Genomic DNA, 15,063 nt, shown 5'->3' on the forward strand with positions numbered 1-15,063 from the left:
TTCACAAGAATACAGTAGAATTTTCTAGAGGTTACATGGCATGTGATATCATAACAGATAGAATGCAGAAGTAGGTACAAGAATTTATTAAGTCAAGGGTTAAAGACATTTGCAAAACCGTAAAATCATGCTATCCTTCTAAGTTGTTTTTGAGAATATAGTGATAGCTCATAAAATATGTCCTTTATGTTAACATATAATGGTTTATTATTATTAATTTTAAATGAGTTTTTTTAAATTTCTCAGTTTTAATTTATAATATGGTAAATATTAATAGATAAAACACATTTAAACAAAAGCTTTTTCCACCTCTTGATAAATTTTAAGAGTATAAAGGGGTCCTGAAACCAAATTTTTTTTTTTTTTTTAGGAAATAAACATGATTTTATTTTTAGGCTGGTCAGCTTGCTCTTTCAGGCCTTTAACTTCAAAGGACACATGACCTCAACAAAGTGAATTAGAAAAAAGATGAGAAAATAACAAATGTCTTAATTAAAGTCTTTTTCATGGTAGGCTTAGATACAAAAAGAATTTCTTCAAATAATTTCCTAAGTGTCACTCAGAAGCCGCCTTGCTGTCTGTAACCTAATGTGCTGGAGTCCTTGGAATAAAATTATAGAGTAATTTAAAATATATGTATACATTTGCAATGATTGTAAGTCATTCAATAGTTTGTAGCATGTTAATAGGGTGAAATAGAGATAAAAGGTAGTCCACATTCATATGTTCAAGATAAATTTACTTCAGAAGTCAACTGAATTCCATGCTCATGTTCTCAGTATAGCCACTGTGATAAGGCCTAAGATATAAGCAGCCACTAATTTTTGATTCACACTTAAATGGAGGTAGAGAGGCACCAGTGATTCCACATCCCCCAGTGTGGGAAACATCAGAACTGCAATACACACCACTCCCAGGAAGACAGTTAGTAAACTAGGTCCTGAGGAGACAGTTCTGTTTTCTGGTTGAAACGACTGCTCAAAAAATAAACTTTCAGTTAAATGTTCCTTTATTCTTTTTTCCTCTTCTTCCTTTTGTTGTTCTTTTGCCGACGGGAGAAGAGTAGCCACAACTTCTTTCCTTCCTAAAGCCTTCCTCTGGCTTTGCTCGGAAACTTGGAGACGGAATTTGTCTGTTACACCATAGTGACAGGATCGAACATCTCTATGACGAATCACACTTTGAACTTTAAGGCAAACTCATAGGGATTATACAGGGTCAACACTTGCTTATGTGTTGACTGGTCATCTGCATAAAAGATTAGCTCTGTGGAAAACACAAAGACAGGAAGATTTCCTTCCACTAACTCTGGCTGTCTTTTTTGTTGGTGCACAGGCACTGAATCCCCCTTGCTGCGGCTTCAGTTTTTACAGTCTCAAATCTATTTGGGGCTTTTCTTAAAATCAGTTAAAAACTCCAAAGCATTTTGGCAATCTCGGCAACACTGGCTCCTCGGAAAGCAGCTGCGACTGCTCCCTCTGGTCCTTTGTCAGCATCTCTAGGCTGCACTGCCTGCTGGAATACCGGAGGACTCAAATGCCACCTCTCGCCGCCCTGGAGGATGAAACCAAATGTTTTTGAGAGCTGCTGACACATTATCTCACTTAACCATCACAACGTGTGAAAAGTAAGGCAGATTCAGTCGCTTACCACTGTGACTCCTTGGTTGAGAAAACAGAGACTATGGACCTGGGACTATACCTGGAAGGACTGGCTTTGATGAGAAGGCAGTTGATGATTCTAAGACCAGAACCAATGGCCTGAACTGGAATGACTGGACTGACACTAGCTGGGAGCTCTAAGCTCCTGATGGCCACTGATGTGCTTGACCTCTACCAGGCTTGAATACTCTCTCCACGTTGGCTTCCATGACACCATGTTCCTAGTTTTACAGATGGCTTCTCTGCTTCAACCTTCCCCTTAACTATTGCATTACCCAACATTCTCTCCGCCACTCCCTTCTCATCTCTCTCTATAGTCTCCCTGAATGAGCTCACCCACCATTACATAAGATGATTCCCAAATGTGTCTCTCTAGCTTACATCTATCTCTTGAATTTCAAAGCTAAGTACTGGATGTGTCTACCCGGATATCCCTCAGATATTTCAAACTCACATGCTCAAAATTCTCTAATCCCTAGGCACAGGTAATGTGACAACAAACAAGACATAGTCCCTGTTCTTAAGGAAACAGCAGTCTAGTAGAGATGATTAGTTTGTCCAAACCAACTTCTATATTTTTGGGTCTAGTTATTATTATCAACACTGGCCCAGTTACCCAAGACTCCTCCTTCTTCCACATCTCCTCCATTCAGTGAGTCACCAGGCTCTATGCATTCTATTTCTGTAATGTCTTTCCAGCCTTCACTTCTCTCCATCACTACTGCAACTCCCTAAGATGAAGCATTCCTCATCTCTTTTATGAACTATCGCAATAATCTCCTAGCCACTGGCTTGGCCTCCTGTCTCATTCCCATCAAATTCACACAGCACACTGCTGCCTGAGTGATCATTTCATAAGCTCAAATCTCCTTTCCTTGCTGCCATGCTAAAATTCTTCAATGACTCCCTCTTCCCTGTAAAATAAAATCTGAACTCATTAGCCTGACTTGTTTCTCCAGTAACTGATCTTTGCTTCATTTCCTATCACTCCTCTGAATATACCCAACACATTTCAAATGGTGTTTCTGATAGCAAGAATGCCCTCCCTAATCACCTGGTCATCCTTCCTGATGCTTCTCAAGTATCTCCCCCTCTGTTAAAATTTTTATGACCTTCCCAAGAAGGTCATAAAGAAGAAGTCTTGGTCTACCACTATATATATACCACAGTTCTCTCTTCCTTATAGTACTTATCATACTTTATTATAATTTTTATTTCCACAGCTATCTCCCGCTCTGGACAGAACACCTTGATGGCAGGAACTGTGTCTTATTCACCTTGGTGCCACCCATCCTGGCAGAGAGTGACTGGCAGAGGGTGGGTATTAAATAAATATTTATTGACTTAATGTTGAAGGTCTATAAAATATGAATCACATGCAAACTTCTTCCCATTTTCTAAATTTACAATTCCCTTCCCATTTTCCACCCAATCACCCAAGCCCTATCGGGTGCCTCTATTAATAGATACCACTCTTCCTTATCCCCTATAGCCACAATCGCCAAGTCTAACTTATTCTGTTTCTGTAACCTGTCTCCAATGTGTCAGTTGCCCTCCATTACCACCTTTAGAGAAGTCATCTATCCCTTATGAACACTGCACCCATATTTTCTTTTTTTTTAATATAAGTTTATTTATTTATTTATTGGCTGCATTGGGTCTTCATTGCTGCACACAGGCTTTCTCTAGTTGTGGCGAGCAGGGGCTACTCTTCATTGTGGTGCGCCGTGTTCCTCATTGCAGTGGCTTCTCTTGTTGCCAAACACGGGCTCTAGGCAAGTGGACTTCAGTAGTTGTGGTATGCGGGCTCAATAGTTGTGGCTCACAGGCTCTGGAGTGCGGGCTCAATAGCTGTGGCACGTGGGCTTAGTTGCTCTGTGGTGTGTGGGATCTTCCCAGGCCAGGGCTCGAACCTGTGTCCCCTGCATTGGCAGGTGGATTCTTAACCACTGTGCCACCTAGGAAGTCCCTGCACACATATTTTCAAATTCAAAAATTGTGACATGGAATTTTCATGACACCTCCAGACATGAAGAATTTTGAGAAACAAATGTAAATTCTAAATGGTTGCAATTCTTTAAATGTTCCAGTGATTTCCAGGGACAGCAGTAGAGAATATTTAAAATCACAATGCTATTAAGAAATCGAGTTGAAAAAAAAAAAAAGAATTCGGGTTGGGTGGTCATTTAGCCTTGATTGTAAGGTTCTTAGGCTTCTGTTTTAAGAATCTCAGACCTTAAGCTATTTATCATCTGGGTGACAAAGGACAAATGCACAAGCAAGGATAACTAAAAATACAATATTGTAAGTACCAAATAAGTGAGGAAGTAACTGAGAAGAGAAATACCAAGGAGATATGACCTGAGCTGGGCTTTAACGTCATTGTAACAGAGGCTGTGCCAGCTCACACGTGAAAGTGCCCATGTGGAAACACCCCAACTCCGGTCTCCACTGATGGAACTGGACCCTTGTCTACCAACCAAGGTTGACTGACCTGACCCGAGAAAGCTGATGTAAAGGCAGTTCTTCCTTGAGCACGCTGAGATCTATGACTTGGATCAGCATAAAAAGATGAGCTATGTCAGTTAGAGTCCCTTTTGGAATCTGAAATTGGGAAGCCAAAATGGGAGATCTGGCAACACAGGCAGTTGCTAAAAGACTTGCCTCATGCATTAGCTTCAGGTAAAGCTGGGGCTGGGAAGTTCAAGGCAAGTCAGGGCCGTGTGTAAGTCAAAAGCACGAGGAAACAGAAAATAGGAGCAGACAGAACCAGCTGTCAGTAAAGGAGCCAGCACTCAAGGTAAGTGGCAATGGCAAAGGAAAAGAGAGCCCTTGCCACTGAGGCAAGAAAGGTGCATCAGCTGGTCCCTGAAGCCACCTTGGAATTTAAAGTCGTGTCGCCTGCAGTCCAAATCTATGTTGTAGCCTTACTCCTTGACCTTCTTTTTCTGGTCATTTTTTTGAATGCTGTTCCTTGCAACCTGAGAGCTAAACTGAAATAGATTCAACGAAGCAGAGTGGAGGGGAGGAGAATTCCGGGAGCCCAGGTCAGTACGCATGGTACACAAAGATTGACTTTCTCATGGACTACTCAGGGAAGGGTGGAAAGGGATTTTCTTTTATTTTTTAGCTGGGAGATAAAAGTGACTTGAACATCTTCAATTGTGAATAAGCAAAATTGCTATTTTGGCAAATGAATGAATGCATGAATGTGAGTTAAGGCCGGAAAGTACACAACTTGGAAAAACAGGATCAAGACTTTACACTTGATAGCATAGGCATTCGGAAACCTCAGCAGTTTGGAACAGGAAAAAGATACCATTGGCATGGTATTTGGAAAGTCTTGAAGGTTTTGGAAGATATTCCATTTGCCAGCATTGAAGCCTGCTTGTCCCAGTCCTGCCATGATGGATTGAACATGTATGGGTGACGTATGGCTGAGAGAAGAACAGGAAACCAGCCAGTGCTGGGAAGCAGAACTACCCATTAGGATGGACTGAGAGAGGCTTCCACTCAGATAGCCTAGCAGCTGAGAAAGAGAGCCAAAGACCTCTGGTCTGGCACACAGCTGTGAAAAATGCTGCATCTCTTCCTAAAGGACTGGCAGTAGCTATAAGATCAGTGAATGTGACTTCCACGTGCAAACCTATGTATGTGCAGTTCTAAATGGGCCCATTATGACAAGGGCTGCCCGGCCCCTATGGACTTCCACATAGAACCCGGATGTCAGCTGTCTCCTCACCCTCTCAACTAGGCATTTGCACCAGCTGTCTGTTTCACACCACGCCAACATGAACTCAGGGACTTCCCTGGAGGTCCAGTGGCTAAGACTCTGCGCTCCCAACACAGCAGGCCTGGGTTTGATCCCTGGTCAGGGAACTAGATCCCATATGCCACAACGAAGAGTTTGCATGCTGCAACTAACTAAATAAATATGTATTTCCAAAAAAAACAATGAGCTCAGATCTCAGCAGCTCTTTAAATGCACCCCACTCACCCCAAATTCACTCACATCACTTTAATGAACAGCGGAGAATCTCCTGACAGTTTCGTGAGGAAACGTGCATTGCACACCCCACAGCAAACAATTAAAAAGAAGAAACAAACAACCAGACATTATGTTCTGAAAAAACCCTCCTTTGCTGGACAGCCACCAGGGGTCTTTCAGCCCGTCCCCCAGTCTAATCTCCTGGATCCTCTTTCTCCTTCTCAGATTCCCCAAGGTCATTTTGTTCTGCCCTAGCAGCCATTCCCAAATTTGCATACCTAAACCCAAAAGACAGCTTAGATAAGTAAGTTGTGCCCCATGCAGTTCACAGGACCCATCTTCCTTGAAATAACTGAGCTTGCAAAACGATTGTTGTTACACACACACAGCAATAAGCATAGAAATTAGTAGTTTCCAAAATGGCTCCAGCTGTGTTTCCTCGCCCAACACTTTGCTCTCTGGGCTTTTGTTTCTTATTCTCAGGTCTAAGAGGCAGAGGTGGGGCAGTCTGGGTGAGTCCCACCTGCAGCCTAGCTCTTGGTTTGGACTCTACATTAGGAGTAAAGTGAAAAGACAGTGGGGGGTGAAGAAGCCAGCTATATAAAGTATCTGTGTTGCGGAGGGAGGGGGTTAGTGGGAGGGGAGGAGACAGGCTAGGAAAGATGCGGGCAGGCAGGGTTGCTGTGGCAGGGAGAGTGAGGTGTGGGGCTGCCTGCTCCAGCAGGCACGATGCAGCCCAAATGCGGAGCAGGGAGGAGAAACGGCTTTGTCTCAGCAGCCGCCCACGCTCTGACTACATTAAGCCTCACACGGGGCCCACGATGACTTTTGGATGAAGGGGATGCAGCATCCTGCAGGGACCAACAGTCTCAGGGAAGAGAAGAGCTCAGCAGAAAGCGCACCCAGCTTTCCAATACGCTCTTCCCTTATCTGCTTTTTTTCAAGTGCATTTTCTGGATGCCATTTTCCTTCTATGCTATCTGTAGCTTCTCAGTAAGCAAGAAGGGGGGAGGGGGGAATCCGACAACAGTGACAGCCAAGTGGCCAGTTTCTGTGGGAACACCTATGGATGTCTACTGTACTGGGCAAGAACAGAACAAAGTCGCTTTTATCTCCAGTGTTCCAAAAGCCTTTGTGTGCTTTAGAAGCCAGTTATTATTGCATTATTAAAGCACCAGTGAGCTGAGCCAAGGCATGGATATGCTGGAGCTGTCCCAGGCAGCTTCAGCTAGTTAAGACTCTCCATCCTGTGACCTAACCTGACTCCTGGCTTGTCATCCATCGCATCCCAGTGAAGGGCGAGCAGGAGGGAGAGTCCAGGCCCTTAGAGAAGGTGCTTCGGGCTTCTAACCAAACTGGTCTGTTCAGTTCCCAGGAATCATTTGGAGCATAATCCATTTTGCCAATATTGTGTTTCTTAAAGCACCAGCAGTGTAAACTGGGTGCAAGCTGTTGCATAAGGACATACGTATCTGAAACCAGATTTCCCTGGGTTTCAGCCAGCAGGTTGCGCAGGTGAGTTTGGGAGGACAAAGCGTTCAGGTTTGTGTGTGTCACGGGGGGCTGGGGATGAGGGTTGGGGTGGGGACAGGCTGGGGCACAGTTTGCTGAGTGCAGATCTGCTCGCGTTTGTTGCAGATCCCTAATCACAACATCTATGAGCTTTGTCATCTGTCCCAACCCCTTCTTTCACAGAGCAGAGGAAGCCCGAAGAGGCAAGGTGACTTGTCCAAGGTTGCACGGTGGCTACGTGTCCTGCTGAGATGTCCACAGCCTGGACACATGCTGAGCATGGGTGGTGTTCATGCCACAGACCTGCAGGCACAGGTGCCCTTTCAACGGCAGTGCGCGTTTCATGTTTCACCTTTCACGTTAATGTTTGGGCAGATAAACCCCTAGAAGGCAGAGACTGTCCATTTCACTTGGCCTTGTGTGGCAAGCAGCAAGGCTCGGGCATGGGTAGGAGCTTATGCTTCTGGACAAACCCTGAAAAAAAGATCAACGTCACATCCTCCAACCAGCTCCAGTGCACTTATTCTCAAGTAAATGTGGCAAAACAGTCCAGCTGGAGAGGCTGCAGGATGACAGAACAGCAGAGGGCTGCCAGGGACGGTGTGCAGACCACGCAGTCCACAAAAGGCCCGGATGAGGGGCTGAGCGGTGGCCAAAATCCAGCCTGCCTGCCACTAACTGGGCACCACCTGACACAGTGCGCCTCATCTTTCCTGTCTCATGAAGACTTCCGCTTTGAGTAGAAAAGCTTTCTTCTCTGCTGGCCCTTCTTCTGTCCTTCCTTTCTACCTCATTCCTGCTCACTAAAGGTTTCACTTTTTTGTTTTTAATGTTTTTCAGATTCACTTGTTAAGCTGTAATCACCAAACTAGTGATGAACCCTGCTCACACTGCAGTGTTTGAAGCCACTGAGCCCATCTTCAGGCTGCCTGTTCCACCTTCTGGACATGGTCTTCCTATCATGCATCTGGCTACCTCTGTTTGTGTACTGCTTCCTCCAAGAAGCCTTCCCTGACCATTACCTTTTCCCCCACACATCCCAGCCCAGGAGTGAGGTCTGTCACCCACAATATCCTAGGTACAACCTTGGGGAGCTTTCGATATGTGGAATGATATGTTAATAAGCTCATCTTCTCCTTAGATCTGCCCCATCCAATATGGTAGCCACCAGCCATATGTGGCTACTGAGCACTTAAACTGGGTCTGGTCTGAATGGAGATGTCTTATAAGCTACATACCACATGTGAAATGCTTAATGTGGAAAAAATAACGTAAAATATCTCATTGATAATTTTTATATCGATTACATGTTGAAATGACAATATGCTAGATAAATTGGGTTAAATTAAATAACTGATTAAAATTAATTTCACCTATTTCTTTTTACTTTTTAATGGGGCTAATAGAAAAATTTAAATTACCTATGTGGCTTCCATTATATTTCTGTTGGACAGTACTGCTTAGACTGTAAACCTCTAGGTCAGGGACCCTGTCTTATTTATCTTTGTACCCCCAGCACCTAGTGGAGACACACATTCGGATGCTGAGAAAGCAGCGATACAGTTGTCACCTTGTATTGTCACTGTTGCTGCCTACCTGTCTATCTCTACCAGGATGCTTTGTGTGCCCTGAGCACAGAGACCATGCCCCACCTAGCACAGCATTTGACAAGAGGCAGATGCAGAAGAAATGCTAAAGAATAAGGTAAAGGAAGTATTTTATCTAAATATGTAAGAAAGGTTTCTTTTCATTTAATCTTGCTTTTTAATTCCACTTGGGGACTACAGATGTGACATGGAAACTTTAAAGGTGGGAAAGAACCTGGTAGCTGCAACATCCTGGCTGGCTCATTCTGAGTTAAGACAGAGAAAACAAGCAGAGGAGAAGCTGGCACAGCCAGAGGGAGAGCAGCTGTGCCCCCACAGCCAGCCCAGCGGTCTGTCAGATAAGGGGCAAACGTCTTCAAAAGTCAGTGAGTAGAAAAACCATTCTGGGTGATGCAAATAAACACAGGACAAAGGTCATGGAATATAGAGACTAACTTTCACAACAACATCATTTAATAGCTTAGCCTGTCCTCTTAGGTATTGACCAAATGGGTGGTAAAGTTTAAAAATCTTTATTTTTTGACTATAGAAATAACGCTGGCTCATTGTTAAAAAAAAAAAAAAATTTTTTTTGAGCCAAAACCTCATAATTATATAGAAATGTTTCAAGTGAAAAGCCAAAGTCCTCTGTGGCCCACTCCAAAGCAAAACCCAATAACCACTAATAACACATTGGTATTCTCCCTTCTAGACTTTTCCGTCATGCAGATACTTTGCTTTGTTTTTGCTTTTTTTGTTTGTTTTTTCCATAAATGAGATTATATTCTAAATATCATTCTGCAACTTACTTTTAAAACATATAACTATATTGTCCACATTTTCTCGTGTCAGTGTATAAAAATCTATCTGTTCTTTTTAGCTGGACCAGAGTGTTCCATTTATTCAAATAACCTCCTTGTCACTGGACATCAGCAATAAAGATAAATACTTTTTTGCTCTTGCAAACAGGCTGCAACAAACATCCTCACACATGTCTTGGCAACTTTTGTGTTTCTATAGGAAAAAAAAAGTTTCATTTATGTCCTCATGAAGATGGCGCTGCTAATCAGAATAGGACCACCCACATTAAAAAAAAAAAAAAAAAAACCAGATTGGGGTAGGGGTGCACGGAGGGGATGGTGATGGTAATGGTTGATTTGGGGCTTGGTGTCTGTATTTTTGTAGTAATGAAAGAAAAGTCCGTTTAGCATGAATCTCATTTTCTAGCTTGAATTCTAAAACTCTTCCTTTTAAATGTAACCTGAAAGCTCAATTTTGGATCAGCCTGTGTGAAGTTCAAGAACGTTCTCTTACATATATCCCAGTTAGAACTGTAATTGGATATGTCCTTCAGTCTGGCATTCACTGGGTCAGCTTCCACTTTTTCCTACTGAAGGACTTACAGCAGGAAAGTCCTTCTTCAATTACACAGGTAACTGTGGTTTGAAATTCAAAACAACAGTATGTCTTTCATAATTCTCCTGAGAAAGAAAAATTCCAATGGTAAACAATGCCCTTAGGGTTTCATTTCCCCCACCAAGTGCATCTAGATGCCCTCCTGGCTTTGCCTTATGTACTAATAGTGCAGACAAGTCACTTCTCTCTCCTGGCCTGTGACATGGTGCTGCCTCCTTTATTATTGTTGTCAGGAATAATGTATGAATCTTTTTTTTTTTTTTTTTGGCTGTGTTGGGTCTTCATTGCTGCGTGTGGGCTTTCTCTAGCTGTAGCAAGCGGGGTCTACTCCTCATTGTGGTGTGTGGGCTTCTCCGTGTGATGGCTTCTCTTGTGGCTGAGGATGGGCTTTAGGCGCATGGTCTTCCGTAGTTGCAGAACGCGGGCTCCGTAGTTGTGGCACTCAGGCCCTAGAGCTCACGGACTTCAGTAGTTGTGGTGCACGGGCTTAGTTGCTCAGTGGCATGTGGGATCTTCCCGGACCAGGGCTCAAACCCATGTCCCCTGCATTGGCAGGTGGCTTCTTAACCACTGCACCACTAGAGAAGTCCTATATGAATCATCACTGTCAGTTACAGATAGTGTATGTAAAGCACAAGAAGAAGGTACAGGTTCAAATAACGGCAACGAGTATTATTTTCAGTTGAAACTACTAGGATCACATAGCAAACGAGAGATAAAAGTCAGAAACAGGGAGGAGCAAAGAATATCCAAGGAATGTTAGTAGTCACTTTGAATGTTTTTATTGCAGCGACTTTGGTACCTGTTTTCTAGGGTGCTGGGAATTAACACCAGTTAAGGGAGCTCTGTCTGCCAAGCTCTATGTGAGGGATTTTATATACATCATCCCACTTAATTCTCCCAACAGATTTGTGAGATGTCATCTTTTCCCATTTTACAGATGGAAAAACTGAGACCCAGGTTTAATGTGTAAATGGCTTTCTCAGATTTATCAGTGAAGTAAGTGGATAAACGGGTGTTAAAACTCAGAGCAGTTTGCCCCAAATCTATACGTGTCCAGGTACCAAGCTGCTGTTCCCAGCATCCAACTGCCTCATGACGCCCTAGTAGATGTTTACCTTCTGCACATCTTTCTTCACCTGACCCCACTCTGATCTGTGGCAGATCAGGACTTCCCTCCTGCCTCGTTTGGTTCTCTACTGTATCAGTCAGGACTCTCTCAGCTGCAAGTGACAGGAAGTCAAAGCAAACCCGCCTAAGCACTTCAGGGACAAAACTGGCTCATGCGTATGAAAAGTCCAAAGATGGACTTGGGTGCCAGGCATGGCTGCACTCAGGGGCTCAGATAGTGTCAACGGACTGTCTATCCTCCCCACCCCCTGGGTTCTAGGACTGGCTTTACTCCAAAGGACTTTCTCCTCTGGGCGGAAACCACAGCCCCTACCCAAAAAAGAACACCCCTCCTTTTTCTCAATGCCCGTATCGCCCGTATATCAAAGCTCAGTGAAAATTCATGAGCCTATTCCTCAGACAGACAGTGTGGCTGGAGGTATGATGTATGCTGCTGGCCAGGCCCTGCCCTGTGGCGAGGGCATTTTGGGTCACCCTTCTCTGAGTCACAAGGAACAGTTTCCCACAGAACATAGGATTGGTAATGAAAGGAAGGGCAAAAGGAGTCCTCAATAGACCAAGGCCACAGATATCCTCTGCAGAATTCTTGTTTTTCACTCAGCAACAGTTCACAAACCCTGTCTTTTGCCTGGAAAAAAAACTCATACTTTAGATGTGTGATTCCCTAATGGTTTCATTTTTGCATATTTTGAACAGTCTCTACAAGAGGTCTGTAAATCCCATCGGACATAGTGTATCCTGCCCCCTCTTTCCACCTGATTAGCGTAATAGCATTGTCATTTTTGATGCTTTGGGCTGAAGTTTGCAGAAAGCGCTAATCAAAATGGCTTAAACAATGAGGAAAGTGTCCTTGCCCACACATGAGGAAGTCCCAGGTAGGGCAGCTCCAGGTTGACTGAGTCCACAGCTCAGACTCTCTCCGTTTCTCTCTCTCTGCCATCCTCAGGGTGTCAGCTCTGTCCTCTGTGCCCCTCTCCAGGTTACAGGATGGCCATACAGTCCCAGGTACCACACCCAGATGCGACATAATCCTGCAGAAGAAAAAGCTGGCTGCCCTGGTATTTCATTTGCCAGAATTGAGTCACCTGAGTTACCTGGCCTGAGCAGTCCAACAGATGTGGCAAGTGAAGTGTACATTTTAGTTCATTAGAATTTCATAAAATCAGGAAACTCCTTGGCAGTCCAGTGGTTAGGACTCAGTGCTTTCATTACTGAGGGCCCTGGTTCAATCCCTGGTCATCGGGGAACTAAGATCCCACAAGCCACGCTGTGTGGCCAAAAAAAAAAAGAAAAAAAAAAGAATTTGATAAATTCAAAAGTACATCAATCACACTAGACATATTTCCATGATCAGAGACACTTCTGTTGGGACTTCCCTGGTGATCCAGTGGTTAAGAATCTGCCTTCCAATGCAGGGGACATGGGTTCCATCCCTGGTCAGGGAACTAAGATCCCACAAGCTGTGGGGCAGCTAAGCCCATGTGCCTCAACTACAGAGCCCATGCACTCTGGAGCCCACACACCACAACTAGAGAGAAGCCCATGTGCGCAACAATGGAAGATCCCATGGGCTGCAACGAAGACCCAATGCAGCCAAAAATAAATAAATAAATATTTTTTAAGAAAAGAGAGAGAGACATTTCTATTGAACACCTCTCTATACCAGTAACCGGCAAGGAGAATTTAATACCCATGATTGTCAGGGAAAATATCAATAGTGGGGCTGTCATTGGTCCTAAGTTTCAATTTTGTGTCTTGACTTTGCAGCGGGCTGGGAATGCAAGACATGTACACTCTAGCAAGGGTGATAGACACGTACACAGACAGCCACAATGAAGGGTGACTTTCATAAATGCTAGCAGACTAGAACCAACCCAAGGGTTCTGCGTGTTCCACACAAGGACAGATTGCTCCTGGCAGGGGACAATAGGGAAGGCCAGCTTGAGAGCATTGATGGGGCAGCAGTGTGGAGGGTGGATTTGAGAGCTTAGATAAGAGGCTGTCGCCATAGTCCAGACAAGTAAAAAATGAAGATTAAGAAAGAATGGAAAACAGGACACAAAGGCAGAGTGCATTTTTAAGAGTCTGAGTTCCACTGAAAGTTAAAAACCAGACTGACTTTAAAAAATCAGAATTTCAGAATATTTTAAAGAATGTGTTTTCTTCAAGTTCATATTGTAAAACAAACCATGAGTATAAATTGGAAAGGGACCCCAGGACAACAGCCCTTTGTGTGGGATCTGAGCCCTTCATGAGAAGTTCACCTTTATTTGTTTATTTGGCTGCGTCAGGTCTTAGTTGTGGCACACAGGAGCTTAGTTGTGGCATGCAGGATCTTTCACTGCAGCGCAAGGACTCTTCATTGTGGCACGCGGGCTCTTTAGTTGTGACATGCAGGCTCTAGAGCATGCAAGCTCGGTACTTGCAGTGTGCAGGCTTAGTTGCCTCACAGCATGTGGGGTCTTAGTCCCCTGGCTAGGGATCAAACACACGTCCCCTGCACTGGAAGGTGGATTCTTAACCACTGGACCACCAGGGAAGTTCGAGGTGTTTACCTTTAATGAGATGTTCTCCCTTTGGTCACCTGACCGTCCCCTATTTTAGTTGATGTCCATGGAAATACATAATCGTTATGATCCAGTAGTCCAAATGTAGATTCGAATGTTATGTTTAAATTGGAACAAGAGTGATGGGCTTCTGGTGATACCATTTCAAGAGATTATTGGGTTGCTCTGTCAGGGATGGCTTGGCCCAGGGATGATGGGCTGCCGTGGACAGAACACTGATTACACTGAGTTAGCATCAACCAATCTCTTCCCTGAGCAGCCCAGTGTAGCACGAGACCTACTCCAGCATGTGCCACTGCAGATACTTCTGCTGGAAACTGGATGAAACGGTCAGCCCTCTGACCAGGCCTGGAGGACTCCTCGCTTCTCAGTTTGCCCAGACGACACCCCCACTGCCAACCTTGTAAGCATGTTCCACACCCTGCCCACGGTGCTGAGAGCTGCAGATCTTTCTTTTCCATGAACTAGAGACTGTCCTTCTCCATGAAGTCCATCAAGCTTAACCTTTAGGACCTCTCATTTGCATCGGCTCCTTCCACAGCCCTGGCAGGAGTCTCGCCAATGTGTTCACATGGTCTGATGATTTTGTAAAATTTACCCAGGTAATACATTTTCCTTGCAATTGGTTAAGAATACTTCTTCTTGCACTCAGACACCCACTCCCTCACACATCTGTAGGTGGGGTACCATTGGAGGGGCCCCAGGTATATTTGGAATCCAGTTAAGGGGAAGGTGAGTGACAGAGAATTTTAGTTTGGGTTTATGAGGCTGTATTTGTGTGGGTCACAGTCACTTCCATTTATAGTGGTATTACCGCCAGCCGTCCCAGAGGGGAATGACTTTCTGAAACACTCCTATCATCTACTCTGCCAACACCCTCACCATCTTAGTTCTCAGGTACAGGGCCTGGGTCATATGGAAATATGAACATGTCCTTTAGCCTCAGCACGAGATATATGAAGAGTGGAAGAGAAATATGCAATCTCACTCCTGGTCATATATCCAGAGAAAACTCTAATTTGAAAAGATATATGCACCCCAATGTTCACTACAGCACTATTCACAATAGCCAAGACATGGAAGCAACCTAACCTATCAACAGAGGAATGGATAAAAAGACACATTGTACATATATACAATGGAATGTTACTCAGCCATAAAAAAGAATGAAATAATGCCATTTGCAGCATTATCTCTAGGAT

At 44.2% G+C, this 15,063-nt stretch overlaps 1 long non-coding RNA gene and 1 pseudogene across 1 annotated transcript; one reads left to right on the forward strand and one right to left on the reverse strand.

The window, feature by feature from the left end:
- Positions 1-767: 767 nt before the first annotated feature.
- On the reverse strand, positions 768-1,870 carry LOC130832758 (motile sperm domain-containing protein 1-like; annotated as a pseudogene).
- A 1,011-nt stretch (positions 1,871-2,881) lies between these two features.
- LOC130859968 (uncharacterized) lies at positions 2,882-12,884 on the forward strand. The gene is made up of 4 exons (XR_009055357.1): positions 2,882-2,978; positions 8,002-8,239; positions 8,678-9,133; positions 12,274-12,884. It is a non-coding gene; the product is annotated as an uncharacterized LOC130859968 (long non-coding RNA).
- The last annotated feature ends 2,179 nt before the right edge of the window (positions 12,885-15,063 follow it).

The sequence above is a fragment of the Hippopotamus amphibius genome, chromosome 1, assembly GCF_030028045.1.
Source record: "Hippopotamus amphibius kiboko isolate mHipAmp2 chromosome 1, mHipAmp2.hap2, whole genome shotgun sequence".
NCBI classification, from domain to species: Eukaryota; Metazoa; Chordata; class Mammalia; order Artiodactyla; family Hippopotamidae; genus Hippopotamus; species Hippopotamus amphibius.